The 17,128-nt window shown below is 32.6% G+C and overlaps 1 protein-coding gene across 3 annotated transcripts in view; it reads left to right on the top strand.

The window, feature by feature from the left end:
• Nucleotides 1–17,128, top strand: part of LOC143229207 (uncharacterized) — a 120,659-nt gene that overhangs the window by 26,067 nt on the left and 77,464 nt on the right. The window lies entirely within an intron of this gene.

Raw genomic sequence — 17,128 nt, 5'->3', positions numbered from 1 at the left:
CCGCCCACTTGCTTTCTAAAACGGAAGTTCATGTTATCATGATTATGAAGCGTTTCTTTCTACCTTTGAGTATCGTCGGATACTTTTTTCGTTTTTGTTGAGACATCAGTAGTGGGCGTATCTCTATATATGAACAACCGTTTATAGTTATTGTCTTTCGAAGGTTGAATGGAGTTGTTTCTTAAGCTTCATGAATGTACAGTACCCTTTAGACTGTCATGAAGGATAACATTATTGTATCACTCTTTTATGAAATCTGATATAGTAAATAAGTTTTATCATTTGTTTCCGATATTAAATGAGATGACAGAAATTTGTTTCCATCTTGAAAAAAAAAATCCTGATAAATGAGAGATAACGATTGTGTTGGGTTTCTTTTTAAACCAGGTTCGATTCGCAATCTGTGTGTTGCTGAGCCATTGTGGCGTTATAATGTGACAGACAATCTTACTATTGGTTGGTAAAGGATTAGTCTAAGAGTTGGTGGTAGGTGGTGTTGACTAGCTTCCTTTCCTTCAGTCTATCTATACATTCCAAATCAGTAACGACTAACTCATGTATCTTTGGGCATATTAAAACGAAAATTTTAAACAATGGCTTATCAGCTTTTATTATATTATCTTTAAAGGTGCATTTATTTGTTTAACAAAGTTAAACTAACTATTTGTTTTCCGCGACGTCATGCGTCAAATGTGTTTTCTGCTGGTCACATTTTTTATTTCTTTATCAGTTTCGTTTTTGAACTAATGTTCTACCATGAACTGTACATGAAAGTTCTTGGTTCGTGACCCTTTGACACATAAATGAGTTCCAGGCTTTGGGATTTTGGACGGGCCCTTAAAGTAACAGCCAAATCCCACTATTCTATCAGACAAGAATACTTCAAGACTTCTTGGTGAGCGATGTTTACCGGATGTCTTTCTTCTAATGTATTAGTATAAAATTGGTACGACTGAGAACAGGTAGCCTATTGTGTATCATTACTCGCACTACATATAATAAAAAAACAAAACAGTGACTCGTATCGATAAGTTTTGTAATAGTCCATATAAAGCCCAAATGGCGAAGAATTGTTGAAATTAAAAGTTTTTTTCATTATTATCTAGAGACTAAAGGTTAGTTTTTCTCTACCTTTATTGCCAAAATGTCTAAATTCCTTTAGTGCGTAGAACAGTTTCTCTTAAAACATAAAGACACATTGAGTGAATGGATATAACCATGGGTTATCAGAGATAGTCAAAAATATATTCAATGTCTTTTCAATCATTGGGTATACAGATTAAAGCTAAACTGCTATTACATAATACTGTTGAAGTTTTTCTATAAATGTACCCTATGTCACGAATGTATCTCTCATATCTTATATCAGCGTGCACTATACAACTACAATTACTAATCTGAATATATTGTCCCCCTCCAGGGCACAGCGGCATGTCCGGGTTTCGACACCCGTGGCAGGAAGAGTACAAGATCTGAAAATATTTTTATTTGCAACTCCAATGAAAATATAAAAAGATTATACTCAAAATGCTAGATTTCGTAATAAGCATTAGCATTTGCAAGTTACAAATATGAGGAGTAAAAACTGGCAGAAAAAGATATGTTTTGTGTTTTAAAAGTTGAATGAAAATGTTTTATATATTCTACCGACTCTCTTGAAACTTTTCTATTTTATTCAAGCGTTTTTCTTTCCTGTCTAAACAATCTCTGTTTTATAGATATTTATAAACAATTGTTTTTTATTGTAAGTCAAGCAAAACTGAGCGTAGATGAATGTTCAGGGTATGCTAAGAAATACCAAAAGTAACAAGTTTTTAAGAACTATGACGTTCAAAATTGGGTACATTATATTAAAACGATTTTTACATATACAAATACGTAAGCAGCATGGTAACCACGGCCAGTATAAAGTTGTGGTGGAATAGGTGTGTATCAGAACTACATTTTAGTATTGTTTGGAGATTCGTTGATAGTGTAATGCTACCTAAAATTAGTGGAATATATTGGTATACTCAGGACGTAAAGATATGCTAAGACAGGGTATTTATAGCTTTTTAAACGTAGATATTTCTTATACGTAATGGCATTGGGAAACAAAGGAATATAGATTAACTTGGAGTTACAGAACCATTCACAAAAGAGACCTACAACAGGTCTTAGCTCAGCTGTTGTAATGAAATTGTGGAGTACTGTAACATGTGAAAATGCACGAACACAAGGTTCACTGACAAAAACATACTACAGACAACAATAGGTAATACAATCAACAAGGATCTCGAGTTGCACAAGCGACATATGTATATAGCTTGCTTTTACGAATGATCCGCTTAGCCACCACATACTTTAAGCAGCTAAATAAATGAATACAATCAACAAGGATCTCGAGTTGCAAAAGCGACATATGTATATAGCTTGCTTTTTCGAATGATCCGCTAAGCCACCACATACTTTAAGCAGCTAAATAAATGAAACAAATATTCATACTTTTCCATACTAAAACAACATACCACTCAAACCGATTGCAGCGCCTAAGAATTTCTATGCATTTGAACATTCGAAACGTATACTAGAGACATATGGTAAGCCTGCAATGGAAAATACAGTTCGGTATTATTGTCATTATAAATGCTGTCAGTTAGAAAATGACACCACCTGGTGCCGTGGAAGTTAACGACATGATGAAATCTCAGATCGTTTTAACATAACGTACTTAACTGATGTCTATCATGAATCGTTTATTCCAGACTAAAAGATGACGAATATTAAAAAAATGTGACAGAAAAGTTGGTGTCGTGGATAATTCTTTGATCATTTATTGTCCAGATTTATTATATAGATCATCACACAGATCATATCTATGCTAAGTTTGCAAACAAACTAGTTTTGATGAGGCGCCGCCTTGAAACGATTTTTGAAACTATTACGCAAATTGTTAGCATGTTGGTTTGATTAAACTGTAGTGGTATGTGGTATAAAGAATCTTTTGAATAAATATTTAAATAGGTCCTGTATATATTCCTGGGAATTACTAAACTCCTTTTATTAACACTTTTTTATTAACTATGACATAACAAAATCTTGAATACAAAGACATATCGATATAAAGTATTTTAATATAAATTTAGGATAAATCGTAATTTCAATTCCCTTATACTTTTATTTAATATCAGACCTAGTTGTTCTAATTTTCTTGTACTAAAAGACGACTCAAGTACAGAGGTCGAAACATATTTATATATGTATATGTATTTATGTCTAGTACAACATCTCAATGTTAAGTGTTTTAATAGTTTTATGTTTTTCCTCACATTCCGTTAAATACCGTCTAGTCATAAAACTAGTGAATAATAAGCTTAGCAATTAGTCATAATTTCAACGGGTACTTTTCAGGAATGTAAGTACCAAGGGAAAGGATTATAAGAAATACATTTTTGTTTAATCATTCTATTTATATATCTACTTATTTTATCATTACTAATCTAAAGCCTCAAGTAAGTAAATCACGACAATACATAAAGTGTGATACTATAAACTATTTTACTTATTTATTTATCGTTAAAACCCGGAGTTGACAATTCACGATGTTTCTTTTTACCAAGATTAGTTCAGGTTTCATAATCGCAAGTGTTCACTGTAGATACAGCTGTGGTATCCCGAGGATTTCCGGCAAATCTAAGAAGTTCGGGCCCACAAAAACAGGATGTTCGTGGATACAGTATAAAAGCGTATTGCCTGTGACGGTTGATTAACAAAGAAAGAGACAACACACATATTTATACAAGGGACAAATATTTAATGAAAATCTACACAGCTTACAAAGTAACTAACAATGCGTTGTAATAGAGTACAAGCCATCACCACGGTTTAAGTGAGGCTAGTGATCGTACGGGACTAGCAAGTGCAAAAGCTTTAGTAATCAATATGCTTTCCTTAGTAGGTGTTCTCCCCTCTATAACTTTTAGCTTTCCTAGACAATAGTTATTTTAAAAATAGAACTGCTAAACAATTAGTAACGTTTTAAATATTCAATGTATAATATCATTATAACAAATAATGTATGACCTACAATATTGCATATTATAATAATGATGGAAGTCATAAGACAATAGCACTATTACGTTGTTCATCCAAGGGATAAACCCGTATATCATTTCAAATCTGTGCATATACTACGAACTTGGATTTTTTGCAACACGGCTTCTGGATTATTGAGGTCTTACGAAAATTTTTGTTTTTAAGTAAATATCTTATAACCATCATGTTCAAAATATAAAAAAATAGTGGTAGCAAATATTTATAATTTATTTTATTAAAAGAAAACAAAACCTCAATGCTGAAATTTGTCCCCTACTAAAGTATGCATATGTCTGTTCATTAGCTTGCACGTCTGCTAACCGAAAATCGTCTGTTACTGTACTGTTATTGTCATATATTTGAGTTTACCTTTATTCGGAGCTGGAAAAGCTCTTTCGAGTTTGACTCAGTATTTTAAGCTTAAAATTATGCGTTGCTGACTCTGGACTCGAAGTTACACTTTGTTGCTGTGAGTAGTAAATTAGTCTTACTATAGATAGTTCTGATTGCATATTTTTAACGCAAGATAACTAATTTTATTTTTCAGCTGTCCTTACCCTAATTAGTTAACTAGTGACTAATACATTGCGCACTAGACCATTAAACAGGCCTAAGAGATCGAATTTTAGAGCGGCCTGGCATGGCCAAACGCGTTAGGCGTGCGACTCGTAATCCGAGGGTCGCGAGTTCGCGCCCGCGTCTTGCTAAACATGCTCGCCCTCCCAGCCGTGGGGGCGTATATGTGACGGTCAATCCCACTATTCGTTGGTAAAAGAGTAGCCCAAGAGTTGGCGGTGGGTGGTGATAACTAGCTGCCTTCCCTCTAGTCTTACACTCCTAAATTAGGGACGGCTAGCACAGATAGCCCTCGAGTAGCTTTGTGCGAAATTCCAAAAAACAACAAACAAACAAACAATCGAATTTTAGAATATTTCTTCACCTTGAAATAACTGTTAACCCACTGGAGAACTTTAAAAAATGATTATAGACCGTTTTCTCAGACTTATAGGAGCATTTACACTATATTTATTTGTAAACCTATTCTAATTATTCCAAGTGACAGCCATTCAACGGGAATAGAAAATAATAAAAGTTTAATGCGCTCTCTTTGGAGTTAATTTCTTGACATACCTTAAACGAGTATTGATATGAAAGTACAAAATAATATTGTCGAAACAGGATTTCATAATTTTTATCGTGAGCCAAAGCGTGTTATCATAAGTATCTTAATTTATGTCTTTCTAACATATTTTCACGTTTATTTCTGTTGAAATAATCAAATACAAAATCATACAAGATGTTAAGTACATTTTGGTAGAGCAGCATAGTCTTAAGCCCAAGACGAAAACTGTAATTCGCTAATAAATAATATTGCTCCTAACGACTTATGTAAGAACATTATGATTGGTTGTAGCTGTTTTCATATAGTGCTACTGGCTCACTTCGACTTTATCTCACTGGCCTATAATGGAGCACTGGACTTTTGATTAAAATACATGAAAAGAGAAGAGTATTGACTTATATTATAATTATAATAATGAAACTATATAGCAATGTTATTAGCTTTATAACTATATTTCTTACAGTGAAGGTTAATTAGTAAGGTAACATGTTTATGTTGCAGACTAATTTAATTATGTTATGTATCAGAGTGTGGAAAACATAAATTGAAGACGTGTTTAATTTACATGTTTTCGTTACTCTAAAATATGTTTTAGGGATTTAGAAATGTAAGTTGTATATTATTTATCTCGTACAATAGAGTTGTGTGTGTGTTTTTCTTATGTCACATTGGGTTATCTGCTGAGTCCACTGAGGAGAATCGAGCACTTGATTTTAGAGTTATAAATCCGTAGACTTATCGTTGTACCAGCGGGGGACAATAGAGTTGGAAAAACGTTTAAGATGAAAATATATTAGTTTATCTTACGTTTGAAGTAGGAAAAGTTTGTAGGGAGAAAATGTATTTGTTTATCTTGCACATTAGAGCGTCTAAGGCGTGATACGTTAAATACATATTTGTTTATCTCATTTTTAAGAGTATGATGTGAGTTAAAAATATAATTGCTTATCTTATGTATCAGAGTGTGTGCAAACAAAAAAGGCGAAAATATATGTGCTTATATCTTTATTGTGAAACGTTTGAAACTATAAGTTGAAAATCTCTTATGATTGAGAGTGTGGAATACATGGATTTATGCTTTACAGTTTAGGAAATACGGAGGATGGAAATGTATTTGTTGTTATTAGATGTATCAGAGCATGTTGAATCGAGTAAGATAAAAAAAAATCAAGCGGGCCTGCCATATTTTTATTATCTTGAAATGTTTACATGCTCGACAGAATTCTTGTACGATGAATCTGAAAATGGTATCCATTTTCTTCCATCACGTACAGATTTTTCACAAAGTGTCATATGTACTTTTACATAAGCGAGTCATTTTCATTGAAATCGGGTCACGTTTTGTTATCCTTAAAATGTTGACAACCATTGGCTATAGATTTCTCTCGACCAATCGCGACGTCAGAGTCTTATCGATCGTTCTAGAACCCTCTAGAAACACACTGCTAGTACATAAATACCTAACAGGCTGAATGACGTGTTGTTTATGGATAGTATTCTTTTGTGCATGAACTTTGATATTATTTTTTCTTTTCAATATTATGTTTTATCACTATAGCAACAAGATGTTGTGTAAATGACCGAAACATATTCTATTATATTTGTGGCAAATTTTTGTTGAGCTTCAAATTAGGAAATTGACTTCGGGTGAACAGTTCGAAAGGACAATAAGGAAATTTTAAAAAACAAGCGTGGATTGTCTTCGGATGTTACTGACTAGCTTTTGAGAACCAAACATTTGACAGTAATATGCTCTATAAATTCAGAGAGTTGAGTTGTAATATATGAGCTTGAGAGTTCATTTCTTATTTTCACATATTGTCTATTTCCCTGAAAATCTCGATGCCATCAGCAAAGAACGAGGAGAATGATTTCATCAAGACATCAGGAAAATGGAGAGGAGGTATCAGGGAAGATGGAATATCAGCATGATGGCTGATTATTGCTGGTCATTGAAATGAGATGCTCCAGATACAATAAATAAGAAAAACACAACACGTAGTTTTAAGACTAAAATGCATAAATTTCACACAAAAATCGAAATCATTGAGGTTGCTTATTTCTTTGACATCAAAATTCTTTCCTTTCTTCAAATTGTTTGTATTTTTGTTAATTGCGGTAAAGGAAATAATAATTTGATCTAAGTAAGAGTTTATTGTCCTTCCCGATTTGTAAAAAAAATCTTTGAGAAATCGAAAAATAAAAAATTATGGATAATCCGTTACGAAAACCAAAACAACTTTTATGAACTTTAAATTCTCAGGCCTGTGTTAGTTGTTCTATTTATCTTTGATAGTGTGGGAAACACATATTTAGTCTTTCATGCTAGTGTATAAAATACATATCAGATGACGATGTACCACGACACAGAGTTTTGTGTCTGCGGCCAAAACAACCTGCTGTAGGATACATCGTGTGTTATTAAAACGAGTATAGTTTAACGATTTTCCAACTCCTGTATCTCGGAGTTTAGCAATGCAAACTATCGTATAGTTTCCGTGAATGTTTTCTACTGAATTCTTACGTAATATTCTAGCTTTAAAGGCATTCCATTAAGAAATACTTGAGATACACAATCTGCAATTTTAATTGACTTTCTTCCTGTATTTTTCTTCATATCAAACTTACGGAATTTTATTTCATATAAAAATATATTTAACTTTTATGGGTTTCTTTTCAAATTTAGTGCAGTAATAAATCTTTTCAACCTGCAGTTAAGATTCGCATTTGGTATGAATATAAGACACAAATTCAAAATTATTCAACAAAATACCACTCAGATTTGACGAAAATATTTACACAAGCCTACTCAGAAAGTAATATCAGGTATCAGTCTAATATTTTACTACAACTTCACCTAAGAGCAAACGTGGACCATATTTAGCTTTCTGTTATTCGGATTAAAGGTGGATGATTTGTGGCAGTAAAACTATAAGATAAGAGGGCATACAAATATGTAAGTATTGGTCAGGCGAAGCAAACTAAATTAGCAACTTCTTGCTCAAATATTCAAAAGAATCTTATGGGTGGACGGTCATTATTCATTGCCAAATTTGTGCTGGAAAACACTGTCATTAGCTTCTTTTATAGTAACGCCATAGAATTTTGATTAACAGTTTCATTTCATCATCCCTAGGCAATCGGTATAACCATATCGAGCATTATTGTTTATACTAATTACTTAAGCTAATTTCACGTGACTCTAAATGCTCTTTAATTAGGATAAATAATGATACTTAATATGGCTATACCGATTGCCTAGGAATGATGACAAGAAACTGTTAACCTAAATTTTATGGCATTTCTATATAGGAAGCTAGTAGTTTTAGAGAGGAGGATACACCACAACATTATTAAAAAAAACTGGTTGGTTCTGTGAAGTAAAGGCCTGTTACGAATAACAGAATTGCGATCCTGAAGTTAATGTGGGATATCACTGAGTGACATAATGCCTAAAAGGAGAACATTACCTGATTATCGCATGTTTCAAAATGTAAGAAACATGTTAGACAAATATTTATTTATTTATTTCGTATACAAAGGTGTTGAGAAAAAGTAAGGTATTATATATCACAGCGTAGAAGACACATGAGATAAATATTTAATTGTTTATCTTGTGATAAAGAATTTGGGAAACACGTAAAGGGAGCATATGTTTATTTATTTATGCTAGTTTTCAGAATGTTGAAAATATCTAATAACGTGAATATGTTTCATAATGTGAGAATTATTCAAGACAAAAAGATTTATCTTAAGTGTGAAAGAGTTAGAAGCAAGTCAGGCGCAGACATATTCGTTTCAGTTTTAGTGTGTACTTTACGCTTTGTTTTGTAAAGATGTGGTGTGACTTGTTACAACTGGTATATTAAAGCGTCTGAGAAAAGTAAGAAACTTTATTACTATTCAGAACATGCAAAACATGTAGGACATATGCGAATATCTTATCTTATATGTGGAAGAGTAGGAAACAAGTAACGCGAAGGTAAATAAGTTCTCCTTGTGTTTTAGAATCAACATTCGTATAAGGTGAGATGTGTTAATTTATCTTACATATATATATTAGGTTGTTGGATATATATAAGGCGAAAACAATTATCTTACGTGCCAAAGGTGATGAAACTTGTAGGACCAAGATATATCTTATCTGAAGAAGTATCTTTCTGGTTGTGAGAATTTCGTAAGGAGAAGATGTCCTTATTTATTTTGTGTATCAAATCGTGGGAAACATGTGAGGCGAAGATATGTTTATGTATCTAATGTATCAGTGGATAGGAAACATCTAAGGTGAAGATGAATTTATTTATCTTCTCTTTCAGAGTTTGGAAAACATATAAGGCGAAGATGTATATATCTTAAGTATCAGAGAGCGGAAAGCATGAAAGGTAAAAATGTATTTTCTCTCTTGTTTTTCACAGTGTGAGAAACATGTAAAGTGAAGATGTAGTGCTTTATCTCATGTTTCAAAATGTGGGAAAATTTTGAGGTGAAGATATATTTTATTTTATCTTATGTAAAGGTTGAGGGCGTTATATTCAAACGGCTTTGGAGTCTCACTACATCATTGCAATCAATGTTCTATCTTGAAGCTCAGTTTCCATTTCAAAAGGATCTGTCAAAAGGCTATCATGCCTAAAGCATACCCTCCTATCAACGGGCCATAATCCATCTGGAGTACGATGACGACAGTTTTCCAGTGATTTCATCAGTATTTCTTGGACTGGAATAGCATAAATACTTGTTTCACTCTCGAACTACTTGAAGTGAGAGATAGTTGAACACAAATATGTCGTGGAAGAAACACGTGTACACGTGATTTGTGTTGCTATTTCATAACTCTTCTTGATCACTGTATGTGTTCTCTACCAAAACGTATGTGTTCGCACCTGTTACAAAACGTTGACTTTTGCGTAATACAAATGTAGTGTGACTAATTACAGATCTCTTTCTGGATGATTCTGGTGCCATAAATTGTTCCATAGTTCTTTAGTTTCCAATGACATTAAAAAAGGAATATACACCGCCATCTTGGAAGTTCTAAATCTCTGATCCGAACACATCTTTATAATTTGAATGCATGTATATTTTGCTTAAGAAAGGACTTTTGCATACCTTTTTAAAACAAATGATAACTTTTTGGGGACATAACACACCCTACAAAGGGCAAACAATGTCAAAATATAGTTCTGATACATTCTGTTCCACTGTGACTTATTAGCCGTAGTTATCACGTAAGTTGTTTATTTGCGTTTTCTAAATGTTTTTAATATAATGTACTTTGCCACCTCCTGTATTTCGGAATATGAGAAACGTGTATTGTGAAGATGTACTATGTGACATTTCAGAGCGTGGAAAACACGCAAGATGAAATAAAATGCAATTTCTTATTTTGTGTTTCAAAACGAGAGAAACATAATATGGAAATGTACTTGTTTATTTTAAGTTTCGGAGTGTATTTGGAAAAAAACAATTTAGGTGAAGTTATATTTGTGTATTGTATGTTTAAACGTAAGACATATAAGTCACAAACAAATTTGTTTATGTTAAGAAATATGTAAGATGAAAATAATTTCTAATATCTTGTATATTACAGTGTGAGAAACACGCGAAAATACGTACAATGAAGAAGTATTTGATTATCTTATGTTTTACAGTTTGAGAGTCGTAAACTGAAATTGTTTCATTCGTTTTCTCTCTCGTAGCTTGAGAAACATGTAAGATTAAGATGCATTTACTTATTTTAAGATTTACAGTATGTAAATATGTTAAATGAGCCCACGTTTGTTTATTCTTTATCTGGAAAACGTGTAGGTGAAAATGTGTTTGTCTTTTGTGCATTTCAGAATGTAGGAATAACGTAAGGTGATGCTTTGTCTGTTTCTCTTATCTGTCAAAGTAAGAGAGGCATTTAAAGTTGAGATGTGCTTTCTTATCTTTCAGAATATAGGAATACGTAAAGTGAAGATGTATTTATTTTTATGTTTCAGAGCGTAGAAATTATGTGAGATGAAGATCTACTTGTTTATCTTACCTTTCAAAGCATGCGACATTTAAAATTTATATATGTCTGTTTATTTCTCAAAAAGTGGAAAAACTTTTAAAGTAAAGATGTTTTATGTTTCATAGTGTAAAACTTACGAAAGTACATGCACATATATTTGTACGCAGTACGTATTATATATTGGAAAACAACTGAGACATAGATGTATCTGTTTATTTTACGTATTAGAGCATGTGGTAAAAGCAAATTGAATATGTGTTTGTTCTTTTTATATATAAGAGCGAGAGAAAAACTTTAAGATGGAGGTATATTTATATTACGTGTTCAGAGGATGAACCATGTTAGATGCAGATATGCTTTTGTATCACACAGTGTACATTAAAGGTGATGGTTTGATGTTATGTATCACAATGTGGGAATAAGTAATGGTAACCGTGTATTTAATATGGTATCTTCCAACATGTAGAAAACATGTAAGAAGAAGATATGTTTGTTTGTTTGTTTTTAAATTTCGTGCAAAGATACACGAAGGTTATTTGCACTAGCCGTCCCTAATTTAGTAGTGTAAGATTACAAGGAAGGCAGTTAGTGATCACCACCCACCGTCAACTCTTGGGCTAGTCTTTTACCAACGAATAGTGGGACTGACAGTCACATTATAACGCCCCCAGGGCTGAAAGGCCGAGCATATTTGGTGTGACGGGATTTCGAACCCGCAACCCTCAGATCCCAAGTCAAGTGTCTTAACCACCTGGCCATGCCGGACCTTTTTTAATGTTGTGTTGTTAAGTTTTGCAAAACATAAATCTTTAATATGTACCTCCATATGTTGCATATCACAGTCTATGAAACATTGAAAATGAAGACATATTTGCTTATCTTATGTATTAGAAACTTGTAATGTGAAAATGCATTTCTTTTCCTATTTATTTTTTTTTTTAGTTTGGGAATCGTATAAGGGGAAGATGCTTTCGTTTATCTCAAATGTCACTTTGTTAAAAACATCTGAGATGAAAATAGAATTCTATCTCATTTATAAGAGAGCGGGAAATATTTAAGGTGGTTAAAATGTAGATGCAATTGTCTACTTTATAAAATAAATTCATAAAATATTTGAGGTTAAACTATAGTTGTTTAACTCATATATCGAACCTTAAAAGGAAAATATGTTTATTTGTTCTATAAGAGTGAGGAAAACTCTAAGAAAAACAAACTTATGTGTCTCATATTTTGGAGCGTTGAAATTAAGTATAATATAAAATTGTATTTATTTGTGATATTCATGAGAACATAGAAAACGTATTATATAAAGATGTATTTATTTATGATATGCATCAGAACATATGAAACATAGTATAACGATGCATTTTTTGTTATTTATCAACTGTTGGAAAACATGTGCTGTGAAGACATATTTGTTTATCTATGCCTATCTATATGACAACCCGTGATTCGAGAGAAATTGAAAGCTTAATAGAAATAAAACCAAGTAAAAAAGGGGTAAAAAAGCTGAAGAAAATAGAAAAGAATTTGAAAGAGTAATTACAAAAATACTGCCTGAGATTTCCAGTAAAATTATGAACAAGAAATAAGCTTATTGGAGATAAAAGTGAGGAAGCCACAAATAATATTCAGAGGGAATGTAACAACAAAACCGAAGTAGTACAGAAAAGCATTAATAGAATGAAATGGGGAAGCAAATGAATTATCACAACAAGTTCGATGAAGTTCAGAAATGTTATACCACCAAGATCGAAGAAGCCGTAGCACATTTAACAATCAGGTCTTGGTAGCCATCTTATCAAACATATTTGGAGTGTTACATCGCAAAGAAGTTTCTAACGCAAAGTTTAAGAGCATATCACAGCGGGGAGATGAGACCTTAGACGAACATTCTGAAAATGTGTAAAGATTAGCAGAGTTATCTAATTTAGATGAAATTGTGGTTTTGTTGGCAACTAACCAAGTCATAGATCCTTTAATGGACGAGAATGTGCGAATTGGGCTAAAACAGATTAGATTCACGTCATTAAAGGAAGTTCTTCAGTTGGCTATGAAACATGAACCACTTAAAGTCGTAAATAAATCACCACCCACCACCAACTCTTAGGCTACTCTTTTACTAACGAATGGTGTGATTGACCGTCACATTATAACGCTCCCACGGCTGAAAGGGCGAGCATGTTTGGCGCAACTGGGATGCGAACCCGCGACCTTCGGATTACGAGTCGCACGCCTTAACACGCTTGGCCATGCCGAGCCGCTTAGTTAGAAACAAAGAATGTGTTATTAAATGAAACGAGTTCATGAGTCAATAGATGCATTGATACGAAACTTTGGAATGCATCGTTTGATACTGGTTCAGCAGCTATCATTGTTAGATATTGTTTCGAGACAAGAATTTTCCTAATATTGTAAGAAATAATTTAAAAAATATTAAAACGCCTGCTAATCTAGAGTAGAAATATTAAGTTTCGAACCAAGTTGGTAAAGCAGTAATTTTACGGACTAACAATGAAAAAAAATCTGGGATACGATTTTCGGTTGTGAACAAAGCACAGATAACCCATTGAGTAGCTTTGCGCTAAAAGTAGTAACTCGTGATTGTTTGTAGAGTTGTGTTAGAGTTCAGAAAAGTATTTTTTTTTCTTTCAACGAAACACTAAAGTGCAGAAGGCAAGAAATATTAACAAGTAAGTAAACTGTATCATTTATGTGTAAAGGTAGGCCTATCGCTTTGTTATTGTTAGTCCCATTTTAATAAAATGTAGAATTTGCTTTTGAAGAAATAATATACTTTTCTTGCGTTAAGTGAAACAAACTCTTCATTACTTTTATCAAATAATTCAAAAGATCTTACCCAAGGACAGACACTGTTAGAACAATACATTTTGGGTTGAAAGTATCTGACTAGTATATTATTCATAGACTTTATCAATCGCTTAAAGTAATTAAGTGAAAATAATAACTGATATCTTCACTTTTTTCCAAACTAATTAAATGGTGCTCGTACTGGGCTTTCAAATCGAATAGTTCTCTGCTGGGACAGCGGTAAGTCTTCGGATTTACAACGCTAAAATTAGGGGTACGATTTCACTTGGTGGACACAGCAGATAACCTGCTAAAGGAAAGAAAACACATAATTAATACTTGCTAATTTTTTTTTTAAAGTTCATTAATAAATAATTTATTAGCATTATTTTAAATTAATTAAATGAAAAGTAGTCATTGTCGCTTTGTGGTTCATCAAATAACACTTACTTATACTACCCTTTAAAATATACTTATTGAAGAATTATTATTGATACGCCCCCCTGGCACAGCAGTATGTCTGCGACATTAGAAACTGTGTTTCAATACCCGTTGTAGGCAGAGCACAGTTAGACCATTATGTAGTTTCATGTTTAAATTTAAATAAATAAAATTATTAATAGTTACTTTCGTGTCACACTTTTTTGTATTAAAGATGTTACTTGATCTTGTTTGATGGGACTAGTGTAGTTTAATGAATAGCTCGCTGTCCGTAAATTCGAAGATCCATGATTCACTTTACGTTACTACTGTTTCGTAATTTGTGGTTGTTGGTGCATTGTACGTGTCATAGTAAATCCCACTATCCTTGAAGAGCATCCCAATAGTTAATGGTGGGTGCCGTTAACTTGGTGCTTTCCATCTAGTCTTTCTGTTCAAGATTAGGAATGCCTAATGTCTATAGCATTTGTGTAGCTTTCGAAACAAAGTTTTCTGTTTCACAATAATCCCTACATTCGCTATTATAGTTACGTTATTCATGTAAGAAACCTTTCTTGTAATTTTACTCCTTTAAGTGATATGAAGAAACCACTTACATGCACGGATTACATTAGCAGGTGAAGCGCAAATAATTTTTTTTTTTAAAAAGAATGGTGTATAATTTAATACCATGCCACACAACATTTCCCTCTTGAAGCCCTTTAAATCTCCGATAGTCGGTATTCTGCAACATCGATCTGTTATAGCCGATGGTAGTTCTTATTTGGCCATGGTATTGATATCGGTATTTATTATTAGTGTGTATGTTTCACATTATAAAAAAAATATTTTTTAAAACCAATAAAAGCATCGATTTTAGAATCAGGTAAATATTAAAAGTGAGAATTTTACAAATCATTTGGGATGAGTAGATGTAACATTCCTGGAAAAGTTTGTCAATTATACCAGTATTATAAAAGTAATAAAATAATAATTATTCTACACATTCTCTGTCACAGTTTAACATAACCCAATAAATTATAATTTAATATTAACTTGAATTATTAACAATCGTGTGAATTGTCCTCTCATATTTATTTTTGCCCTTGGTGGCTCAGTATTCTTCAAGAACACTTACAAAACTGAAATTTGAGGTTCGATCACAGCGGTGGGCACACTGCAGGTAATCTCTTGTATATCTCTTTACTTAACCAAAACCAAAATGAACGATAATATTTCGGTTTTCATATACAAATTTCAAAATTGCGAAAATCTGTCAATATCTGGAAACAAGAGGGTTAAATTAGAACGTCTACGTTTCTTTAACTGGTTTTTCAATGGTATCAAATCAATAAGTTAGTAGATTGCCCTGCTAACCTAAGCTTCCCCAACAGAGGTAAACATACAATGTGAACTTGCTATTTCTTCTAACAGGGAACACATAGACCGAAAGAATATGTAATCGGGTCCACATGATTCCAGTTAATTATCTACTTGTTCAGATTTAAAACCACGAGGTAACAAGAACAACAAAACAACTCTCTAGTGATAGGAAGAACAAAGAATGTTGAAGTCGGCTGTTTCTTGTTTGGTTTCAAAGTCTGATGAAACCGATCGAATCTTTGGCTAGGAAACGAGTCTAGTTCAAAGAACAAACTGACTTCTGGTAGTACCTTCAAACATTAATCAATCTGCGCGGTAGCATATGAAGTGACGAGCTTGACAAAATTTCACGAGGAGTTATAAAAGGAATGTATCTCGAAAGGACAAACAGTGATACGATTAAAGAGATATATATTAAAAACACAAACATTCAGAGAATATAAATATATATTGTTCTTATTTCAATGAAAGATTAAATACAGAAGAATAGTGCAACAAGGAAGGGATAATAAATCCCATGAGGTTGCTGAGATTAAAATCTCACTTTTAAACATTAACTTAAATTTATTACTAAAACATAAGTTCTTGTTTGATGGATTGTTTATGTTAATGTTTTGTATGGCCTTATGGATTCTGCTACATGTAGTCTTCTAAATTGTGCACATTGAACATTGAAGGACTGTCTTCTTAGTGTTTTGCATGGCCTTAAAGGTTCTACTACGTGCAGTTCATAAAGTCCGCATTAACTTGTTTAGTTATTAACAGCTCGCATTGTTTGGTTTTGTAATAAGGTGTAGAAAAACAAAACACAAAACAAAACTGCTTTGAATACCTAAACATGATCTGTTTTACAATTAACTGAGCATTTACTTCTAACACATTCTTTTTAACTTGTCTATTTAACTACTTGCATTACTTCAAAAATTTATGAAATATATAATACGTATTTTCCAACATATCTGACATACCTTTGGAATTATAAAGTTTTAAAAAACTAGAAAACATATATGACTACTTTCTTCAGATCCTTCTCTTCTGTTCCATAGCATGATGTGTTTTCATTATATTACCATATACTTATATAGTTACACATTCATACTTTCAAAAAAATACTATGAATTGGTTGAGATACCTTTTTCACGACATTGAAGATTTCTAGATTTTCTTTTCCAAAAGACACAAAAGAGCTCCTACCGGAAAAAGAATTAACCAAAAATATTTTATTTAATCGAAAATAATTAGTTACTTTAGATTTAAAAATAATGATTAACAGGCATAAGAACGAAAATAAGTTGCTTATAGATAATAAAACAGAGTCC

This window comes from Tachypleus tridentatus, chromosome 10 (assembly GCF_004210375.1).
Source record: "Tachypleus tridentatus isolate NWPU-2018 chromosome 10, ASM421037v1, whole genome shotgun sequence".
Lineage (NCBI taxonomy): Eukaryota > Metazoa > Arthropoda > Merostomata > Xiphosura > Limulidae > Tachypleus > Tachypleus tridentatus.
This window is presented reverse-complemented; position numbering and strand designations above follow the sequence as displayed.